This window comes from Armigeres subalbatus, chromosome 3 (assembly GCF_024139115.2).
Source record: "Armigeres subalbatus isolate Guangzhou_Male chromosome 3, GZ_Asu_2, whole genome shotgun sequence".
NCBI classification, from domain to species: Eukaryota; Metazoa; Arthropoda; class Insecta; order Diptera; family Culicidae; genus Armigeres; species Armigeres subalbatus.
The window spans coordinates 226,282,429-226,303,152 of record NC_085141.1 but is presented as its reverse complement, the minus strand read 5'-3'; the positions used below and the strand labels follow the sequence as shown (position 1 = coordinate 226,303,152).

The following is a 20,724-nucleotide window of genomic DNA, read 5'->3' as shown; positions in this document are numbered from 1 at the left end:
CAAAACAGATGCTTTTCTAATTCACCTATTATCAATTTGAATACATATAGTTTACGATCATTGAAAGGTTCAGCGGCACTGAACTACGCTGAAATTAAGCAACACTTGGCACCACTCGCGCTCATTACAAAATTAAGCAACACTTGGTCGCACTGACCGTGAAGAAACGGAGCAACTGTACCGCGCTAATAACACGCGAAAGTTCTATGAGAAGTTAAACCGTTCACGTAAGGGTCACGTGCCACAGCCTGATATGTGTAAGGACATAAACGGGAACCTTCTTACGAACGAGCGTGAGGTGATCCAAAGGTGGCGGCAGCACTACGAAGAACACCTGAATGGCGATGTGGTAGACGAAGATGGCGGTATGGTGATGGACCTGGGAGAACGCGCGCAGGACATAATTCTACCGGCTCCGGATCTCCAGGAAATCCAGGAGGAGATTGGCCGGCTGAAGAACAACAAAGCCCCTGGGGTTGACCAACTACCAGGAGAGCTATTTAAACACGGTGGTGAGGCACTGGCTAGAGCGTTGCACTGGGTCATTACCAAGATTTGGGAGGAGGAAGTTTTGCCGCAGGAGTGGATGGAAGGTGTCGTGTGTCCCATCTACAAAAGGGCGATAAGCTGGATTGTAGCAACTACCGCGCAATCACATTGCTGAACGCCGCCTACAAGGTACTCTCCCAAATTTTATGCCGTCGACTAGCACCAACTGCAAGGGAGTTCGTGGGGCAGTACCAGGCGGGTTTTATGGGCGAACGCTCCACCACGGACCAGGTGTTCGCCATTCGCCAAGTACTGCAGAAATGCCGCGAATACAACGTGCCCACTAGGGTGGCTCAAATTAGTATGGGAAAAACTTTTTTCAATTTTTTTGATGGGCCGCCCTTTTATTCGGTTCTATTTGATGCCCTGATGCTGTGGACAAAATTTCAGCCAAATCGGTCAACGTTTGGGCGGTGCTAAACTCGTTGGAAGTTTATATGCAAAAATGTATGCAGAAACATCCAAAAACAGTAAATTGCAGTTGGACAGCACATCTTACGATGAAGAACTAAGATACTCATTCAGATTTTGTAGAATTTAATACAGCATGTAATGCAGAAAACCGCGAGAAGATTAGAGTTTGCCCGGCTAAGTTATTAGAATTCCTCTGAAATGGGGTTTGAGCAAATTTCGTTTCTTTTACCTTTGAAAAGAAATAAATTCACCCCTACAACACTCCAGTAAAATGATAATATCTTTGCGTAATAAACTCTAATCTTATCGCGGTTTTCAGCATAACATTCTGTATTTAATTCTACAAGAACTGAATGAGTATCATGGTTCTTGATCGTAAATTGTGCCGTCCAACTGCAAATTACTGTTTTTGGATGTTTCGGCATACATTTTTCCATATAAACTTCCAACGATTTTAGCACTGCCCAAACGTTGACCGATTTGGCTGAAATTTTGTCCAGAGCATCAGGGCATCAAACAGAACCGAATAAGAGAGCGGCCCATCAATAAATTCGAAAAAGTGTTTTTTGAGCCACCCTAGTGCCCACACATCATCTATTCATCGACTTCAAAGCCGCATATGATACAATCGATCGGGACCAGCTATGGCAGCTAATGCACGAACACGGTTTTCCGGATAAACTGACACGGTTGATCAAAGCGACGATGGATCGGGTGATGTGCGTAGTTCGAGTTTCAGGGGCATTCTCGAGTCCCTTCGAAACCCGCAGAGGGTTACGGCAAGGTGATGGTCTTTCGTGTTTGCTATTCAACATCGCTTTGGAAGGGGTAATACGAAGAGCAGGGATTAACACGAGTGGTACAATTTTCAATAAGTCCGTCCAGCTATTTGGTTTCGCCGACGACATAGATATTATAGCACGTAACTTTGAGAAGATGGAGGAAGCCTACATCAGACTAAAGAGGGAAGCTAAGCGGATCGGACTAGTCATCAACACGTCGAAGACGAAGTACATGATAGGAAGAGGTTCAAGAGAAGACAATGTGAGCCACCCACCGCGAGTTTGCATCGGTGGTGACGAAATCGAGGTGGTAGAAGAATTTGTGTACTTGAGCTCACTGGTGACTGCCGAAAATGACACCAGCAGAGAAATTCGGAGACGCATAGTGGCTGGAAATCGTACGTACTTTGGACTCCGCAAGACGCTCCGATCGAATAGAGTTCGCCGCCGTACCAAACTGACAATCTACAAAACGCTAATTAGACCGGTAGTCCTCTACGGACACGAGACCTGGACGATGCTCGTGGAGGACCAACGCGCACTTGGAGTTTTCGAAAGGAAAGTGCTGCGTACCATCTATGGTGGGGTGCAGATGGCGGACGGTACGTGGAGGAGGCGAATGAACCACGAATTGCATCAGCTGTTGGGAGAACCATCCATCGTTCACACCGCGAAAATCGGACGACTGCGATGGGCCGGGCACGTAGCCAGAATGTCGGACAGTAACCCGGTGAAAATGGTTCTCGACAACGATCCGACGGGCACAAGAAGGCGAGGTGCGCAGCGGGCAAGGTGGATCGATCAGGTGGAAGATGACTTGCGGACCCTCCGTAGACTGCGTGGTTGGCGACGTGTAGCCATGGACCGAGCCGAATGGAGAAGACTCTTATATACCGCACAGGCCACTTCGGCCTTAGTCTGATTAAATAATTGGTCGCACTGAGCACCTTATGCGAGCACCACTCGCGCTCATTACAAAATTAAGCAACACTAAGTCGCACTGAGCACCTTATGCGAGCACCACTCGCGCTCATTACAAAATTAAGCAACACTTGGTCGCACTGAGCACCTTATGCGAGCACCACTCGCGCTCATTACAAAATTAAGCAACACTTAGACGCACTGAGCACCTTATGCGAGCACCACTCGCGCTCATGACAAAATTAAGCAACGCTTAGTCGCACTGAGCACCTTATGCGAGCACCACTCGCGCTCATTACAAAATTAGGCAACACTTGGTCGCACTGAGCACCTTATGCGAGCACCACTCGCGCTCATTACAAAATTAAGCAACACTAAGTCGCACTGAGCACCTTATGGGTAACTTATCGATTGAATACACTAAACGATGACTGACTGTTCTCACTCTTTTTTTACTCATTAGTGATAATACAAAGAAAGCTGCGTCTACTCAGCAGTTGAAGCCAATAATCATTTGTTAGCCCACACACGAAAGAAATAGATTAAAATATCTCTGATTAAAATCTCAAAATCTTAAAAACTTATCAAAAATTATTTTTCACTCTTTTTGATGCAATTTCTGGGTTCCTTTCCTCATTGCTTTTTCATTAGACGAAACAGATATTTTCTTGTAACTAACATCAGGCTTGGAAATAAACTAAGGAAAAAAAATAGATCTTACACTAATCTTTGTGCAAAAGATTGTGACGATTTTAGTGAAATATATTGTCATATTTTGTATATCATTTTTGGGTGTCGCATATCACCCAGCATCGTCTCTTTTTTTTACGCAAAAACACAATTTTGGAATAAAATCGTTTTCATGCAATATTGATAGCTTTTCATGAAAATTTTGGAATCGTATAATAACTGCTATGTAAGACTATTGGTATACACTTCGAAAACACATTTTTAATTCACCCTTAAATTCAAAGGTTTGCTTAAGGGGCTCATATTGACCATCCCCTATCATCTGCATCTTTTATATGTTAACACTTATTTTCAACATCACGCATAATAGGACAGATTTTAGTGAAACGTATTCAAAAGTTAATTGATTTGCTGGTATTGGAAAGCCATACCATGAGCAAAGGTTTTGCATATTGGTGAATTGTTACCTTCAAATCGGATTTGCCCGGCCTTTAAGTCGCATTAGTCCGGGTTCCACATAACATGGGACTAGATAACTAGATGCGCAAGGTGAGCTTACAACTTAACTAGTTGTAAGCTTTTTTTGTTTTACTTTACCTTAATTATGTGATAATTTGCACTGCACCACAAATAACATTGTTTCTTCCACTTTTACTTCACTTTCACTCGCAATGATAATCAGCAGTGAAAACCAAACGATTTAATCATGGATACTCCCGCTTGCAGATTCTTTAAAAAGTAATTTTAAATATGCAAAAAATCCAGCAGGATCGCCAAATGTGGAGTTTATTATTGTGATAGGCAAGCGGGAGTCTCCTGATTCTGATCACTCACTTCGTATGACTGACAACGACTTGCCTCGATTGCTTCGATTGCTGTCGGCGTGACTTTCAGTTGACGTCCATACAAGGCCTACTTCGATAAGTTCAAAGCAATTGCATATTGTATTTGCATAGTTCATGCAAGCACTATTTCACGGCCACACAACAAACACCAATACCCAATACATATATGGAGACGCATGGTTGCCCACTATGTTGTTTGTATGGATAATCGATGACTTCATTTCTTGAAAATACTATCTCCTGAAAGACTCGGTCGATATGTTTTATATAATATGTGAAGTTGGGAGAATTTTCATGGCTCTTGATTGAAAATCGGACCAGTATTTCGAAAGATATGCCAACTAACTGTTTTTTGGAAAAACTTTGATTTTTTAAATCACCCTATACAAGATAAGTCACACTAGTGACGGAACAAAAAAGACGGTGACGATTATATTGTTGCAGAATTTGGAGATATCGTACATACATCCGTTTCATTAAACATTTCAGAAATATGTTGATTTTCAATGCGTATTACCAAATTTGGAACAATCGCAAACAAAAAGCTCCACATGCGTCCACTTTTTTTTATCCACGATATCAAAGATATAAGTTTGAACTTTGTGCAGACAAAAATTCATCTGCCACCATCTGCCATTCGTAAGTTATTCATATTTTTCTACACAGTGTTTTTTCAGATAATTTCAATTAATCCACTAATAAAGCTTTTAAATACGATGGTAACACCTCACGATCAGCTTTATTATGATTTTCCTTTGAAAGCATACCATGCCCTTGTCTGTTTTCCACATATTGAAATTCATATTGGGCAAATTCATAATTCTTAAGAATGCCACGTGCAGCGGCATCAACCTGGTTTGACCACATATCGTAATTCTTAAAAATTTATGTTTATCTATGGCACAACATCGAGTGATCTATTTTCGGGGTGTCCACAGTAGTTTTTATTCAGCCAACGCAATCATCACCTCTAATCATAATCATTCAGGCAGATTATGATTGAAGACCAATAGGTAAAAATATAAATAATCGTTCATAGACTTGGGGCCATTCGTGGTGTAGCGATAATGCGTTCGTGAACCATACGGACGGTGGATCGGATCGAATCAGCGTTTGGTTTTGGACATTTTCGGGTACGAGATTTTCTTGAAATCCGCATTATTTGTTCTGCCCACATAATATACGTACGTGTTAATGCTAACTCTGAAATATAAAACCTCTCAATTGAATACTGTGCAGTTGCCCACAGAGAGTAAACTGTTCTGAGTAGTTCACAATGAGGCAGCAATGGTCCAGTTGTGGAATGCGATGCGAGTAAAGACGAAGCAGAAACTCTGCACGCCATTCCGAATTTTGTGTGAACGCTCATAGCCATTACTCATGCTTGTCAGATCTCAGACGGCACCCTTCGTTTCATCCGAGACAGCCACAGACTGGAGTTCTGGGTAACAAATATCGCAGCAGAAGAAAACAAAAAGGAGACAATTATACAACCTACATAAATACAGCTGCCCCAAGCAATGTTATGATTCCATGTTCCCTTACACAGCTCGAAATATTCACGAAAATTTATGCTATACATAATTCCATGATGTTTATCTAGTTATAATCTACCGGAACTTGCGAATCGCTCGTGCGGTCTCGCCTGCAATGTGGACAACTTGCGTGTTTTTTATTATTGGCGAAAAAGAATAAAAATACATATTTAGGGAAATCTTCAACTGTTTTTACTGTGTGTTTGCACCATGCCAGGTCATTTGCCCCAAACAAGCGACTTCTTTGGTCAGCCGCCATCAGTGGCCAACAAAAACACTGTTTGCTAGTTTATTGGTTAATTATGAGAAAAACCAACTCTACCCCTTGAGGACATGGCGACGGATACCGACTGATGTCCTTCCCATAGCATGTTCGTAATTTCCTCTGCTGCGGCAAAAGAGCGTTTCTGCTATGAGAATCCAGCAGTTAGGCTAGACTGTAATGTTTGCATACCAAGCAAGCGATGCATAATTTATTGGTTTACTGGAACGTGTTTGGACAAATTCATGACAGCTCCAGAGGGCCAAAATTAAACAAGTTAGTGATAATGCTTGTTTGATAATGGCACCAAAGGCTTAAAAAATCAATCAACAAAAACATGACTTGGAAAGAACAAACCATGCCTGTTTTATGGTGAGTTTTGAGAGTAAACGTCTTTTTAACACTATTCAATGATTAAATGTTCAGAGTAAGTCATAAAAGCCTCAAATCCACTCGTTATATACTAAAGTACTAAGTTGTTTATTAAGATTAGTACAATCGTGAATAAGGTAAAATTGTTCACCCAGAAACTACAAATCTTGTGCAAAAAAAAATCCGATGGGGGGAGGGGGGTTCTTTGTGACATTTTTGCCTTTCTCGTACACCAAGGTGTAACAAAAAGGCTATATATTCACTTCCAAAACGATTTTGTGATAGAACGTCCGGAGACCCATAGTGTTATGTATCAATCGACTCAGCTCGACGAATTAAGATGATGTCTCTGTCTGTGTGTATGTATGTGCGCAAAATAAAACTCACTCATCTTTTAGGCACTTATCTGATTTGTTTGCATTCGACAGGGAATCCTATCCCATTGTTTCCTATTGAAAATTGGCCAGATCGGACTATGGGATCAAAAGTTATGGCCAAAATACGATTTATATACAAAAAACACGCTAAAAAATTCTCACTCTTTAATCTCGTCTCTCTTCAAATGTCGAATAAATGCTCACTCAATTTTTGTTGGTATATCTCATGCTAGATGGATCAATCAGGATTTTTTTAAATATTTGTACAAGTATTTGTATCGACTTTATTATGACACTAGATACACTGTGACACTTTTTTACGCGGAGTTTGGAATTCAAGCGTTTTTCTTGCAAAAATCGATTACACTTTTCAACAATTTCTTTTCACGGCGGTTTTGGAATATTAATAGTTTCTTTTACGAGGATTAGGGGATTTACGCGGTTCAGATGCAATTTCGAAAATAGAAATTCTTTCAAAAAGCTGGGAATCTCCCTTTCAAGAGGCTCGGATGTCTCCTTTTAATAGGTTCGGAAACCTCCTTTCAAGAGTTTTGGAAGTCTCCTTTCAAGAGGCTCGGAAGCCTCCTTTTAAAAGGTTCGGAAACCTCATTTCAAGAGTTTCGGAAGTCTCCTTTCAAGAGGCTCAGAAGCCTCCTTTTAAAAGGTTCGGAAACCTCCTTTCAAGAGTTTCGGAAGTCTCCTTTCAAGAGGCTCGGAAGCCTCCTTTCAAGAGGCTCGGAAGCCTCCTTTCAAGAGGCTCGGAAGCCTCCTTTCAAGAGGTTTGAAAGCCTCCTTTCAAGAGGCTCGGAAGCCTCCTTTCAAGAGGCTCGGAAGCCTCCTTTCAAGAGGCTCGGAAGCCTCCTTTCAAGAGGCTCGGAAGCCTCCTTTCAAGAGGCTTGGAAGCCTCCTTTCAAGAGGCTCGGAAGCCTCCTTTAAAGAGGCCTGGAAACCTTCTTTCAAATGGCTCGGAAGCCTCCTTTCAAGAGGCTCGGAAGCCTCCTTTCAAGAGGCTCGGAAGCCTCCTTTCAAGAGGCTCGGAAGCCTCCTTTCAAGAGGCTCGGAAGCCTCCTTTCAAGAGGCTCGGAAGCCTCCTTTCACGAGGCACTGAAGCCTCCTTAGAGAGGCCTGGAAGCCTCCTTTCAAAGGCTCAGTAGCCTCCTTTCAAGAGGCCTGCAGCCTCCTTTCAAGAGGCTCAGTAGCCTCCTTTCAAGAGGCTCTGCAGCCTCCTTCAAGAGGCCTGGAAGCCTCCTTTCAAGAGGCCTGGAAGCCTCCTTTCAAGAGGCTCGGAAGCCTCCTTCAAGAGGCCTGGAAGCCTCCTTCAAGAGGCTCGGAAGCCTCCTTTCAAGAGGCTGGAAGCCTCCTTTCAAGAGGCTCAGAAGCCTCCTTTCAAGAGGCTCAGGAAGCCTCCTTTCAAGAGGCTCGGAAGCCTCCTTCAAGAGGCCTGGAAGCCTCCTTCAAGAGGCCTGGAAGCCTCCTTTCAAGAGGCCTGGAAGCCTCCTTTCAAGAGGCTCAGAAGCCTCCTTTCAAGAAGCTTGGAAGGCTCCCTTCAAGAGGCTTGGAAGGCTCCCTTCAAGAGGCTCGGTAGCCTGCTTTCAAGAGGCCCGGAAGCCTCCTTTCATGAGGCTCGGTAGCCTCCTTTCAAGAGGCCTGGAAGCCTCCTTTTAAGAGGCTTGGAAACCTCTTTTCAAGAGGCTCGGAAGCCTCCTTTCAAGAGGCCTGGAAGCCTCCTTTCAAGAGGCCTGGAAGCCTCCTTTCAAGAAGCCTGGAAGCCTCCTTTCAAGAGGCCTGGAAGCCTCCTTTCAAGAGGCCTGGAAGCCTCCTTTCAAGAGGCCGGGAAGCCTCCTTTCAAGAGGCCGGAAGCCTCCTTTCAAGAGGCCTGGAAGCCTTCTTTCAAGAGGCCTGGAAGCCTCCTTCAAGAGGCCTGGAAGCCTCCTTCAAGAGGCTCGGAAGCCTCCTTTCAAGAGGCTCGGAAGCCTCCTTTCAAGAGGCCTGGAAGCCTGCTTTTAACAGGCCGGGGACCCCCCTTTCGACAGGACTGAGAGCCTGCAGTCAAGAGGCGTGGAAGCCTGCTTTCAAGAGGCCCGGAAGCCTCCTTTCAAGAGGCTCGGAAGCCTCCTTTCAAGAGGCTCGGAAGCCTTCTTCAAGAGGCTCGGAAGCCTCCTTTCAAGAGGCTCGGAAGTCTCCTTTCAAGAGGCCCGGAAGCCTCCTTTCAAGAGGCCCGGAAGCCTTTTTTCAAGAGGCTTGGAAGCCTCTTTTCAAGAGGCTCGGAAGCCTCCTTTCAAGAGGCTCGGAAGCCTCCTTCCAAGAGGCTTGGAAGCCTCCTTTCAAAAGGCTCGGAAGCTTCCTTTCAAGAGGCTCGGAAGCCTCCTTTCAAGAGGCTCGGAAGCCTACTATTAAAAGGTTCGGAATCCTCCTTTCAAGAGGCCCGGAACCCTCCTTTCAAGAGACTCGGAAGCCTCCTTTCAAGAGACTCGGAAGCCTCCTTCCAAGAGGCTTGGAAGCCTCCTTTCAAGAGGCTCGGAAGCCTCGTTTCAAGAGACTCGGAAGGGGCAGGCTCGGAAGCCTCATTTCAAGAGGGAGGCTCGGAAGCCTCCTTTCAAGAGGGATGCTCGAAAGCCTTCTTTCAAAAGGCTCGGAAGCTTCCTTTCAAGAGGCTCGGAAGCCTCCTTTCAAGAGGCTCGGAAGCCTACTTTCAAAAGGCTCGGAAGCCTCCTTTCAAGAGGCCCGGAATCCTGCTTTCAAGAGGCCCGGAAGCCTCTTTTCAAGAGGCCCGGAAGCCTCCTTTCAAGAGGCCCGGAAGCCTCCTTTCAAGAGGCCCGGAAGCCTCCTTTCAAGAGGCCCGGAAGCCTCCTTTCAAAAGGCCTGGAAGCCTCCTTTCAAGAGGCCCGGAAGCCTCCTTTCAAGAGGCCCGGAAGCCTCCTTTCAAGAGGCCCGGAAGCCTCCTTTCAAGAGGCCCGGAAGCCTCCTTTCAAGAGGCCCGGAAGCCTCCTTTCAAGAGGCCCGGAAGCCTCCTTTCAAGAGGCCCGGAAGCCTCCTTTCAAATGGCCCGGAAGCCTTCTTTCAAGAGGCCCGGAAGCCTCCTTTCAAGAGGCCCGGAAGCCTCCTTTCAAGAGGCCCGGAAGCCTCCTTTCAAGAGGCCCGGAAGCCTCCTTTCAAGAGGCCCGGAAGCCTTCTTTCAAGAGGCCCGGAAGCCTCCTTTCAAGAGGCCCGGAAGCCTCCTTTCAAGAGGCCCGGAAGCCTCCTTTCAAGAGGCCCGGAAGCATCCTTTCAAGAGGCCCGGAAGCCTCCTTTCAAGAGGCCCGGAAGCCTCCTTTCAAGAGGCCCGGAAGCCTCCTTTCAAGAGGCCCGGAAGCCTCCTTTCAAGAGGCCCGGAAGCCTCCTTTCAAGAGGCCCGGAAGCCTCCTTTCAAGAGGCTCGGAAGCCTCCTTTCAAGGGGCCCGGAAGCCTTCTTTCAAGGGGCCCGGAAGCCTCCTTTCAAAAGGCCCGGAAGCCTCTTTTCAAGAGGCCCGGAAGCCTCCTTTCAAGAGGCCTGGAAGCGTCCTTTCAAGAGGCCCGGAAGCCTCCTTTCAAGAGGCCCGGAAGCCTCCTTTCAAGAGGCCCGGAAGCCTCCTTTCAAGAGGCCCGGAAGCCTCCTTTCAAGAGGCCTGGAAGCGTCCTTTCAAGAGGCCCAGAAGCCTTGTTTCGAGAAGCCTGGAAGTCTCTCTTCAAGGGGCTTGGAATATATCTTTCTAGATGCCTCTGGATGCCTACGTTCAAGAGGCTCAGAGTCGTCATTTTAAGATGCTCATAAGCCTCCTTTTAAGAGGTTTGAAAGCCTCCTTTCAAGAGGCTCGGAAGCCTCCTTTCAAGACGGAATAATCAAAATTTCAGCCAGCTTTATGGAGAGTCATATATACTGTTGATTTTCAGTTCCATTTTTCAAATGGTCGGGGTTCAGCCAAAACACACCAAGCGCCAATGAAAAATTATCCATTTTCTTGCATAAGTTTTCCTGTAGCAGATCCACATGAATACAAATCTTATTGGATATCCTTCCACCCTATAACTGGGAATATCCAACAACAAATGTACGAATGAATTGATATGAACAAAGTGACACAAGTCGGTCAAAAAGGCGCATGGTGCAGTTTCGCTGAACCCCGACCCCGATCTTATGAGTTACATTTATTTTCATTTACAGCAAAAAATAGGGGGTACCTCAATTAATTCAAATCTGTGAAGGGGTGCCTCTTAAGAAAAAGGTTGAGAACCGCTGGCTTATGTAGTCGGGTTGGGATCGGACGACCAACTGACACAACCTCACACAACCCTACTTCATTGAGCGCCGTTGCTGATGAAGCAAGTGTGTAGGAGTCGGACAATACTAAATACTCATTCTACTTGGTTGGCATTGTACAAAAATACATATGAGAGAGTTAGTTCTGAAAATGGATTGCGAAAGTTCGGCTACGTGCCTGGTGCTGGGAATTTGGTTTCATTAGTAACCGCTAAGCTGCGGAGGTCGACGAAGGTCCTTCGTAGTTTAGTTGGGAAAGCACCTGCCTAGCGTACTAGTTTCGTGGGATCAAACCCCACCGAAGAAAGCGGTTACCCTCCAATACCTTTTCCGAACTAAATCTATCACATGTTGAGCATATGCATGATCGAGTTTCAGACATAGTACTGAAAATTTGTAGGCAGGGTTTTTTGGGCCGGGAAGGTTCTTAAGATGGTTCGAGACTCCCCTATATATTATATGTGATGGTTTGAAATCTTTCCCTGCGCGTATGGGGGCTCCCATACAAATAAACAGCTTCAACGGTAAAATCCTCCGAACTGGCGGGAAATAATCAAAAATTAAATACCCATTACCTAGGACATTCTGGGTTCTACTCATCAGAGCGACCTTCGATGCATATGACACCATCAAAAAACGAGGCCTGAATGCTATGAACTTTATTAAAGAACAGATGACGCCTGGGTGACACTTGCTATGCGACACTTCCAATCTTTAGAAATTGGCTTTTATCGAGAGCAATCTGTTGCTTGTTAGCTTTTACGTAGAAGACCATAACGTTTTCTCGCAAACTAAAATCATTTCATTTCCGCAGTATAGTATGCCATCAGCATTTATCTTATAGCATCATCACCATTGATCCCACCCTCAATCAATACGATCTGAAACTCATCATTATGGTATCGCACATAAAAACTGTAATCTACCAATCAGCATGAGTGGCATACGGTAGATGTTCACACGAGAAATGACATGTACAGGGAAGTAGGAGCCATATGCACTTTGCATGATTTCAAAACTTCTATCGCCGACAAAAAAATGAAGCACAAATTATGATTTCAAGGCTTTTGGTGCTAGTAAATGTTTAAACTTAAAAATGCTGAGTTTGATATAAATTGAAGTTGATTGAAAATAACCGCAAAACTTCAGCGTAGAAAAACCATCTCAATGGTGCAATTCAAAACAACTTCCCCACATATGCCCGAAGAACCACTAAAAGTGTTGTTCGTTCATCGGCATTTCCCAAACATGCTGACGATCATGGGTATGAGGAAAATACTACCAACAGACTAAACACGAAACACGAGAAAAATACCACCAGCCAACAAACCGGTCTGGTGCCGGCCGGTCGCTAACATCAACGAAGCGACGATCCTTCTCATTTCCGCCCGCAAGCGATGTTTTTGGCATGCTTCCTCTTCGCCCTCTTCATCACCGAGGTACCTTACACGGCGAGGACCTCAATTTCTGCGGTATTCGTTACTCCTTCTTTGGGTGTCCTTCTCCAGCCGATGGCCACCGACGACCATGGACGTGGGATTACTCCGGCGAAGAAATTATACGCAAAAGCTAACAGTGTAATGGGAAAATCACCGGTAATGGGATCCGCCACAGAGTGATGGGAGGACATTTGCAAAACGTATGGCCGGGTCTAGCTTTGAATGTTTCCCACCGCGGACGATTCACCCGGCGACGGTTGCGAAAGAATAGGGAAACATGAATCGGAAATGGTGCACTCGTAAGCGGAATTTCCTTTGCCATACTGCGGCGGTAGTGGTTGGAAGCGTGGAAAACGGTTCCACCGCCGAGTAAATAAAGGTGAATAACTGTGGCTGACGATGGCACTTGAGGCATTTTCTATTCAATCGAATGATTGTTATTGTCTTAGGGGGATTTAGCAGTAGTGGCGACAATGGAATTATGACTGGGACGATGGAATCTCAAACGTCATGATTGCTTACGGTCATTTAATCGAACAATATGAAACTTGAATTATCGTGGATTATTTATCGAATGGGTGAAGCAAGAACTGCAAACGATCAAACTATCTGTGGGGGATTGGATTCTGGTTAAAGAATTGCCTGGTTTAGGCATGCTTACAGTGACACACCAGAAGCAAACTTTCTTGAATCGGTATGGTAGATGGCATCTAAACGATTCTACGAACATAATGTTGTTTGGCCTGTTCCGAAAAGGATTACAATCGAACATGTTGTAAAGAATTTGCAGTGACTCATATACATCCAAATTTCGTCATATTTAAGTTAATGCAACCAAATATGATTGAGTCATGATACCCGGGTTAGCCCTTTCTTATTCCGCATTTCCAGCAACAAGACACAGGATCACAGCACACGGAAAAGTTAAAAGGTTATGATTCTTCCTTTATTAGCCATTATGTGAAACAGATTATGTATGGGACTTTCATCGATTGTTTTTCGGTGAGTAAAGACAATACATTGATGTGCCAGACTGTCCGGACGTTTTGGTTGATTTACTTCGACCATCTTCTGCGGACACATTTGCCGGACACTGATTAACTAAAGGCTAGATCACAAAAGCGCATTGCGCGACGCGCGTTACGCGTTGTTGTACTAAATGTTCTAAATCAACCGCGTCACAGCGTCGGGCGCGTCAGTTTTGAAAATATTTAAATTTAGCGCGTTTGCGCTGACGAAAATCAAGCAAACAACCAAGTAAAAATAAGCATCGAAACATCGACACCTACATTTTTCTTACTAATATTTTTAATATTTATTATTAACATTATTTTATTTATTAAAGATTATTTTTAAAACTAATTTGAAATGAATCAAAACGTGGTATTTATCTGGTCTTCAGTCTGATCCGTACATAATTTATAATCCTACCTAATTTCAAATATAATCTAGTGATTGCCTCAAGACTTTCTAGGTGTTTGCTAAGAAATTCAAAAATCACAGTTTTATTATTTTAATCACTATATCGTTTTCTCGTTTTCTCCTGAAGGATTTCATCTACTTGATGTACTACTCAAGATTTTTTTATGTACAGGTTATCCGACTTGTCAATATCCCCAACTCATCCATCTTGGATTTTTGTATAGAATTTATGCTCGTTTGCTTACGTTTTGCACTGAAAATGTATGTTTCCCCCCCGCGCTGGTTATTCCCATCTACTGACGAAGTCGGATAACCTGTACATAAAAAAATCTTGGTACTACTTTCCATTTCTCTACCTCTTACAAAATAATATGTTTCAACTAGAAATTCTTCTAGAATCCTCTCCGGGAATTTTGAAAATTCCTCCGGAAAGTAATCCGAAAATTGCTCTGATAATAGTTCGGAAATCCTTCTCACGAATCCACATGTAATTCCTCCAACAATTTATTTAGAATCCCCTCACTAAATTTTCTCAGGAAATTCATGAGGAAATTCCTTGAAGATTTCTTTTCTTCTCTCCAAGATTTAATTCTAGAAATTTCTTTGGCTATTCTTACAGAAAATCTCCGGCATTTCCTTCAGGAATTCATATGGAATTTCCTCCGATAATTCCTCCAGAAATCTCTTCTGGAAATTATGACGGAAATTCTCCGATTTCGCTCCAGAATTTCACTTGGAAATGCTTACGTAATTCCTACGGAGATTCTTACAGGAAATTCACTGGGAATTCCTCCAGGAACCCTTCCTGAAATTCCTCCGGGATATCTTCCAGGAATTTTCCCGGTAATACCTCCAGAAACTCAATAGAGATTTCCTCCAGGACTACATTGTGGAATTCTTTCTGCAATTCCTTCAAGAATATTCTTCAAGAATTCCTCCAGCAATGTATTTAGCAATGTCTCCAGGAATTCGTCCAAGTATATCTCCGTCAATTCTTCCAGGTTCCAGGTATTTGAATTTCTTCAGGTACTTTTCCAAGAATTCCTGCAGAACTTTGTGAGAATTCATCCAGACATTCTTCTGGGACTTCCTCCGGGAGCTCGTCCAAGAGTTCGTCCAGGCATTTTTCCAGAAATTCCTTCTGGTTTTGGAAATTCCTCTAGATATTTATTAGGGAATTCATCCAGGGTTTCGTTCTGGAACTATTTAGGCACTTCCTCAAGGATTACCTTTGGGTTTTCCTCCAGAAATTTCCCCCGGGAACTCCTCCGGGAATTTCTCATGGATTTTTCAAGGGATTTCTCCAGATAGTTCTCCCGGACATCTTCCATATATTTGTCTGGGAAATCACTCAGGAAATGCTTCAAGTTTCCTTTGGGAAAATCCATCGAATATAGCTCTGGCAATTTCTCCAGGTATTTTCCGGGAAATTCTCCGGGAGTTCCTCCATGACTTAATTAAAGATTTCATTCGAAAAATCTCCACCTTCATGACATCTTCCAGGTGATTCCTTTAAGAATGCATCCGGCAATTCCTCTTGGAATACATCAGGGATATCTTATAAAAATTCCCCCAGGAATTCATCAGAGAAATCTCCAGGACTTCCTCCGTGAATTCTTTCAGGAATTCCTTCAAAAGCTTCACTGGAAATTCTTCTGAGAGTTCCTCCAAAAACTCCTCTAGGAGCTCTTCAGAAAATTCCTTCGGGAGTTCCTCTAAAAATTCGTCCAGAAATTTCTCCGAAAATTCTTCCGGGAGTTCCTCTGTGAGATTTCCGCGAAGTTACTCCAGGAATTTTCTCTGAAAGTTCGTCCGGAAATTCTTCCGGGATTTTCTTCGGAAATTTCTCCGAGAGCTCCTCCAAAATTTCCACCAGGAGTTCCTCGGGGAGTTCCTTCGAGAATTCCTCCAAGACTTGCTCTGATAGCTCCTCCAAAATTCCTCCGGGAGTTTCACCTGCACTTTCTCCGTGTATTCCAACGCGTGTTCCTCTAAAAATTCATTGAAGTTTTCTTCAGGAATTTAGCTAGAAGTTCCTCCAGAAGCTCCTCCGAGAGTTTCTGTGGGAGTTCATCCGGGAATTCCTCCGGGAGGTCCTCTAGGAATTCTTCCTAGAATTCCTACGGGAGTTTCTTTGGGAGTTTATCCGAGAGTTATTACGGGAATTTCTCCAGGAAATCCTCCCGGATTTCGTTCATAAATTCTTCCGGTAGGTCTTTCGAAAATTCCTTCAGGATTTCCTCCGAGAACTCTTCCGGCAGTTCCTCGGAGAGTTCCTCTGAAAATTCTTCCAGAAATTTCACCACAGATGCCTCCGGGAGTTCCTCTGAAAAGTCTGTTACGTTTTAGTTTATTCGTATGTTCTAACGTAAAAAACGTAATAAAATAGTCTCATGACACATTAGAAAATAACAAATTAAAATCAAAATACGCACTGTCCCGTGTATCACAGTTCGGACACCCCTGTTGAACACTTTGCTGAAATCCTGTCCAGCTAGCCACAGAAACATAATCGCCTCGCCACAGTATGACTGATATATGCAACACACACAAACTCACACGGGTGCGCGTTCATCGAGAGTAACGAAACGCAACACCATTTATCGCTGAAACGACACGGATACAAGCACACATTCGTGTGAATTAATGTTTGGCTGTTGTACTTCATCACCGCTGCTCGCCAAACCAACACGAGAGACGGAAGTGAGAGAATGTGTGGCCAGAGAATTCTCACGCCTACCTACACTCAGCAATTCAACGACTAGAAGCAGGCGTCGCCGATCGCAGGTCGGCACGGACGTCAGAGCAGCGAGAGAACCAGTTCGCACTAGGCCCCGCGACAAATCGTACGTCCATTGATTTGCACGACAGAAAATTGCAACCGTACATTTTGGGCTACTAGCGTGAGGTGGCAAAAGTCGTGAAAACGAAAGAAAAGCCGGAGGTGGTACTTGAGGTGCCCTGTGCATGATTGTTAAGTCGCATAATTTCTTGCAAGGAATTCGAAGCAGAATCGGGTCATCTTGTGTGACGGTAAGCCAAAAATCTTTTGATCTCGACTGGAAACCCAAGGACCGGCCATTTTGTTTTCCAGAATCTACGAGCGCGTGGTCTGGAATAGGAGCCGTTTAGAGGGCACTGATTTGGATACTAAAAGCCGGACCATCAGGGAAATAGTTATCTGACAGGTGAGCAGAACACTACTGAATAAGACGGAGCATATTCTAAAAACATATGTTGTGATTCAGGCCTCTCCACTCTCCGGCACCGAATAAAACTCCGATACGTGACGTCAGCGGTTGCTTCAGTTGCAGGCCACTGTGTAGGTCCCAATTCAGCCAAGGCAGGGAGCACGTCGGCGCTTGAGACCCCGTCAACCAGTGGATACCCGCAAGCGCACCAGACGCGAAAAGACAGTGGAGCTTGGATTAGCATCGCCCACAGGAAAAGAAGCCCCATCAAGGGTAAGCCCACAGTAATTGAGATCGCAGGCAGCCTATTAATGCTCCACCGTCCGCAGGGCTTCTTTCGCAGGTTTGATTTTCGTGTCGGGAGCCCAGCGGTGAAACGGGGCGAGTGGTGACGGAACGACGGCAGTAGGTCACGACCTTTGGACGATTTCGAGATTCTGTCGGCGAGTGAACCTAGCGCGAGACGGAAGGAGAATAGCAGGGCTAGCTGGCTGTGCGAACGTGCGGCATCGAAGGCTCCGCCCGAGCGGCAACGCGTGACAGGCAAGGCGCGCGCTGAGGAGAGCGCGGCCAGGCCGCTCGGTCAGGCAGGGCTGGCACGGCCCTGAGCAGCCACTATGATGCAGCAAATCGTGAGTCAGTGCACCTAAATAAGATTAGAATCTCACAGAGTAGGAGAAGTAGGAGCCCAGAGCAGGGAAAAATGAAAAGCGTTATGAATATAATGTGTTGAATCATGAGACTGTTGTTTTTATTTGGTTGTGCCTTTAGCCCTCAGCGTTTGTGAGTAATCCACTTAGGTAGCTACTTTACCTTGCTCTACCGTAACGGGAATTTCATAACAAGTCTTCCAGTAGCTTCCCCGAGAATTACTCCGGGACTGCCTCCGAGGAATCCTCCGGAAATTACTCCCGGAGTTCCTCCGGAAAATCTTCTGGGAGTTCCTCCAGGAATTCCTCCGGGAGTTCCTCTGGGAGTTCTACCGGGAATTTCTCCTGGAGTTCCTCCTCAAAATAACACCTGGAGAAATTGCCAGTGGAGCTCCTAGAGAAATTCATAGAGGAGCTCCCGTAAGAACTCCCAGATGAACTCTCGGAAGATTTCCAGGAGAAATTACTGGAAAAATCCCAGACGACCTCTTTTATGAACTCGCAGAGAATTTTTTGGAGGAATTCAGCCTAACTCCATAAAAAAGCCTAAATGATTTCCTGAATAAATTCCCGAAGAAACTCCTGGAAGAGTTCTCTGAGGAACTCCCGGAAAAAACTCCAAGACGAAATCTCTGAGGAACTCCCAGAGGAATTCCCGGAGAAACTTTCGGAAACTTTCTCAGAGGAATTCCCAGAGAAAATCTAGGAGTTTCCGCGTGAATTCATTCAGGTTCTCCTCGTGAATTAATATATTGCCTATGTCACTGGTTTGAGCATGAGCTTAGAGTGATTCAAAATTTTGACTTTTTCGCTCCCCTGTGCTTGAACGATAACATTTGCTATTCTAATGAACCTCCTTAGTTTTTAACTGAATTGGTTGTAATTTGACTGAGCACCAACAGTTTGATACTTGTATGTAAATTACTATAGAAATCGCCCCGTATGTGAAAGATCGTTTCGTGATGCGGCTCAATAGCTATTTAAATATAGCCAACCAAGACTTCATAGAATATTTACCAATATGTAAGACAGTTATTGTTCCAAAGCGATCGGATTGTTGCTCATTATTGATATTTATGTTATTCTTTTACGTGTTAAATTGATTTTCCCACGATTCAGTATTTCGCGAGTATGTTCTGCACCGATTGCGCACCAATTACCGTCGACACTCCACATCTTGCTATTAATTGTTGTTATTTTCTGATAATTAGGTCCAGTTGATAAGGCAAAGGGCTAAAAGGTGTCACGTTCAGCGCCGTAGCGTGCGGTTAGCCAAAAGCGCCAGCCTTCAGGAGCGCCAAATCAATTCAATGTAGTACCTAGGGGCCATGTAACAACTAAACCGAGTATGGATTGATTCAAAGGTCTATACATTTATGATAGTGATGTGTTGAGTAACAAACAAATAATATTTATTTAATTCCTAATCAAAATGTTAAATGCATTGGTGTTTTGATTTTTGACAACTATTCGGGTTTAAGGGACCTCGGGAATCGGGTTAAGCGAGCCAATTGAATAAGAAAACTCATGTGCTATGGAGTGTGGGTTCGATTCCCGCCCCGGTAAATACAACATTTTGTGATACGGAAAATTCTCCACTTGTCTACTGGGTGTTATGTGTCCTGTCCGTTGTCTCATATTAGGTGTTAAGTGCTCAGTCTGTGCGACATCTGGTCGAAAACGGTGTTCCTGCCTTTTTTAAATGTGAGAATATCTTTTTTTTTCTGAAAACGATGAAGTTTTATACCCACCTTGCGATTGGTTGTATTTTGGTTACTATTTCGGCCACGACTAAAATAAAAACTCCCCCTAAAAAAATTGAAATTTTCCATAAAAAATAGGAAATTGGCAATAAAAGAATCAGGTTATGAGCAATAAATAAATATTAAATTTCCACAAATAATACAAAATTTGTATGAACAATTAAGAATTTTCCACAAAACAAAAATAAATTAGCACCTTTGGAACTAAAAATTGCTATTATAAAAGAAGAATTTTCTATAAAGAAATCAAAATGTTCCACGGAAAAAAATACCAAATTTCCTTAAACAAATCAATTTTAGCAATAAACAATTACAAAATTTTCCACAAAATATTTTTTTTTGTTCCACAAAAAAAACAGAAAACTTTTTACGAAAAAAAAAATAATGAAGAGCAAACAGACATATTAAGATTTTAATAAAGAAATAAAAAAAAACAACAAAACTGAGCATTTTGTATGACCCCTTTTTAAAAGCGTTTAAAGTTCACGGAAAATTTTATTAATTTTACCGCTTTTTTGTATATTACATGGAAATTGTAATTGTTTATAGAAGTTTTGCATTATTTGTAGAAATTGTATATTGGTTTAATGCTCATACTCCGATTTCTTTATTGGAAATTTCCTATTTTTTAAGGAAAAATTCTTATTCTTCATGGAAAATTTAGGGCCACCGAGTGTCTGTTCAGAAAAACTTCTTGTTTCTATTCCAAATAGCATTTAATTATATTCGCATCTACATCGTAGGATTTTGGTATCTCATAATTATTTGTTGTGTTGAAATTGTTAGTAGGGCAATAACTGATGGGAAAAAACGTCCTAAATGTCAAGCAGTCTTCATTGCGAATTCTTCTTCTTTTTTTGTTGTATTAATCAAATTGAGAGTTGGATTTTTCCCCCTTATGCCTCAGATAGCGTTACCGTTCATCGACCAAACCGCTTCAGAGTTAGATTTTATTGACTCTACTAGGTGCATAAATGCCTCCAAGCTACCAACAGAATAGGATTTTCCTTGATTCGAATAGATTCGATGGTGTACGAGCTCGGTGGTCTAGTGGCTACCGCTCCTGCCTTATAAGCAGGAGGTCGTGGGTTCAATTCCAGGCTCGTCCCTTTCCTACTTTGTATTTCTATCCTAGTTATTTCAGTGTTTCACGTTATACCAAAACGATTCCTACTGTTATAACCTTCCACACAATCCCAAAACCTCCCGTGACACCTATGAGAGGTCATAGAGTTC

The 20,724-nt window shown here is 43.6% G+C and overlaps 1 protein-coding gene and 1 long non-coding RNA gene across 2 annotated transcripts in view; both read left to right on the top strand.

Moving 5' to 3' along the window:
* LOC134220472 (serine-rich adhesin for platelets) overlaps positions 1 to 20,724 on the top strand; it is a 488,621-nt gene that overhangs the window by 232,242 nt on the left and 235,655 nt on the right. The gene's annotated exons all lie outside the window — the stretch shown is intronic.
* On the top strand, positions 16,672 to 17,815 carry LOC134226241 (uncharacterized). The gene is made up of 4 exons (XR_009983432.1): positions 16,672 to 16,917; positions 16,979 to 17,072; positions 17,133 to 17,348; positions 17,405 to 17,815. It is a non-coding gene; the product is annotated as an uncharacterized LOC134226241 (long non-coding RNA).